Source organism: Galeopterus variegatus, unplaced genomic scaffold (genome assembly GCF_000696425.1).
Source record: "Galeopterus variegatus unplaced genomic scaffold, G_variegatus-3.0.2 Scaffold2119, whole genome shotgun sequence".
Lineage (NCBI taxonomy): Eukaryota > Metazoa > Chordata > Mammalia > Dermoptera > Cynocephalidae > Galeopterus > Galeopterus variegatus.
In genome coordinates, this window is record NW_007728230.1 from 273,465 (window position 1) to 276,587 (window position 3,123).

The following is a 3,123-nucleotide window of genomic DNA, read 5'->3' on the forward strand; positions in this document are numbered from 1 at the left end:
AAGGCAGAATATAAAACGTGTATACTAAAAAAAAATTCAAAGGAAGAGAAAATATCATGGCTTTTTCTGCTTTATATAAGATTATTGCAAGTCCACATGCAATAAAAAAGGCAATAAAGACCCCTCTGAAATCTGTGAGACCCAAATGGAATGCCGAACAAGTTAAATTCCAGTGGGAGGCAATTAGTGGACAAATGTCAGCCTGGTTTGTGCAAAAGGTTTTTTCTCCAAAAGAGAACTCTCTCTGTGCAGGTCACTTTAGACATCCAGAGGGTCCGATTTATGATTCAAAGACTGGAATTCCCAAGATGGGAGGCTGTCACTTGCTCCCCTCCTCTGGCTTGTTTAGAATAGGCTTCTCAGCTGCACTGGCCTTCAGAAACACAGGACAGCTAGCAAGACAAGGAAGGAAAAATGGGCAGCCCTTCTTTAGCCCTGTCCCATCGTCCTGACGAGCTCATGCCTCTACGAGCAGGGAGCAGAAACATGGCCATTGACCACTTACTGGTCAGTTCACACTGCCCCATCCGAGCTAGTAAGTGGTGGCCTCCACCCTGGGCACAGGCCCACTGTGCTATGCCATGAAGCCTTGAGACATTCCTATGAGGGAGACAAGGGAAAGGAAGAAATTTGACTTGCTGGTCTGAAACTGATCTGAAAGCTGCCTCCATGCTCCCCAACCCAGACACATTCCAAAAGCACACTCCAAAGCAACCATTGATGACCTGAATAATGTCTCTATCGCAATTAGTGTTCGCAGACTAGTGCTACCCATAATTTAGCAAATAGGCCCAGGGTAGAGACGAAGGCAGTCTTAGAGGAGGGGGTCTGACCAAATTCTTATTTGCTGTACAGGTTTCTATACTCCAATAGGTCTACTTACATGTGTAGCAGGGAGAGTGTAAGGCTCAGATGTGCAGCAAGGTTTAATAATCAAAGGAAATATAGAGGGGGAGAGCTTTTATTTATTCTATAATGGCTATTGACAATCTACTATGTGTGAGGCACAGGAATAGCAGAAGGCACAACCGTTGTCTCTCTAATCTTTATAAGCTATTGAGTGAGAAGACACACACACACCAATACCTAAGGCACAGGCAGCAGGTGTAATTTGGCAAAAAGTGCTACAGGATTCGAGAAGACAGAGGGATTATCAAGGAACTCTTCATGGAGGTTGAAAATTTGAGGATGGATACGATTAGAGTGGAAGGAAATAGGTTCTAATTTGGAAGCTAAATCTTTTCCCTGACATAGAGAAAAATCTCACTGCCAGTAGGCATAAGAGACATATAAGAGGGGCACTGGTGGGGCTAATTTGGGATAATGCCACCTAAGAGGGAAGGCAGAAAAATGGAAGGAAGAGAAGGCGTTGAGATGAAAGAGGAAGAGATGGGAGGAACAGCCAGGTCCCAAGATGTTTCTCAAGGTGCCAGCAGTGGCCTTTGTTAGGACCCTCAGATGCGGTGGAGGCTTCCTTCTGCTTCTCGAGAGCAAATTGCAGGGGGACAGGCCGATACCCCGGAGAAGCCTGCGGCTTCACAGAAAAGAGCAATTTCTTCCTTCCTTCCCACTTCTGATGGTGCTAAAATGACTTGTGACACAAAGATCCCAAAACCCGTTCAGGGCTCTTCACAGGAGCAAGGCATTAGTTCAAACCCAGGTTTGCTTGCTCACCAATGAGGTCACTCAGCAGGCTGCACACCCGCTGTGAGAACTGGTTTCCTTGTTTACAAAATGGGGAAACTTCTCACAGGGTTACCATGAGGATTAGAAATGGTGCAGATAAAGCACCAGATTGTGGCATATGGTAGACCAAAAACGAATATTACTGCCATTATTAATAGTATTAATTTTGTATTATCATCATTCTTACATTCAGAGGGATGCTGTAAATATTTAAGAAGAAAAATAAGCAGAACCATATTAAAGGCTAAGAGGGAAGGTCACACAGGCGGTGTACTAAAGGCATAGCTTTTACTGCTGCTATAGTCTTCCTCTTTTGTATCAACAGCATCATCCACAAAAAATAGCTCATTTCCACCGAAATGCAGCTGGCAACTTCTCCTGCCAGCTGATACGTGGATCTCATGCCTGTGAAGGCCCCACACTTCACAAATGCTCAAACTCTACTTCTGTTGTCAGAAGTGCCGATACCAGCAGGTGGCAGTGACTAGAGCCCGCCCCCCTTCCCTCCCTCCGGCTAGTGCTCACCCTGCTGTGACCTGCTCCCTGAGGATGGCAGAGGGAGGCACGTGCCATTCAAGGTGGCCCACACACCAGATCTGAACCCGCAGCCACAGCAACCGTGCTCCCAGGGTGGGCCGCTTCACCAGGTCCCTGAGGAGAGAAGCCCTTGGCTTGATGTGCAAGGAGGAGAACTTGGTCTGCTCCTAAGGAATCCTTTTGAGTTTTTATCCCCTGCACCTTGAACCCACTTTAGGTACTTTCATGGCTGCAGCCTGATTTTTGCTCCCTTCCCCCTGCGGACCCCTGCCACTGTCCTCCTGGGGCAGGTAAAATCTCCTTCCTCCCTAGCCTCCCCTGCAACAAAAGCAGGAAGATTTGGGAGATGAACAGGTGGTGTGGCACGCGCCTTGCAGTGCCACCACCCCCCTCACCCATGCCCAGGTCTGCACCGCCCCGTCCACCGTCCTCCAAGAGAAGGTGGGTTACAGGGCCGTTTGCCATGGCAGCAGACCAAGCAGCCTTGGAAAAGCCCTCCAGAACCAGAAGCCTGTGGTCTTCCATGGACTCATGCCAAAGAACAGGGGTGGCAAGTGGCAGGGGGACAGTGAGAGCTGATGAGGAGTCTGAGTCTAAGCCTAGCGCCCAGACCGCAGGCTGCACACAGCCCACAGGCGGGCAGACGGGGATCACCCACACCATGGCCAAGAGGAGCTGAAGGTCAGACACACAACCAGCTTGAGGGACCATACCGACTCCATTTCTGAGGACAGGGACCTTTCTTCTGGGTCGACGCTGCCTTTCCCATTCCTAACGTTGTTCCCTCACCATACACCATCCAGATGCAGGTGCAGCCCGCTGTCCAGCCTGAGCTTGGTTTGAGAGAGAGAGAGAGAGAGAGAGAGAGAGAGAGAGAGAGAGAGAGAGAGAGAGAGAGAG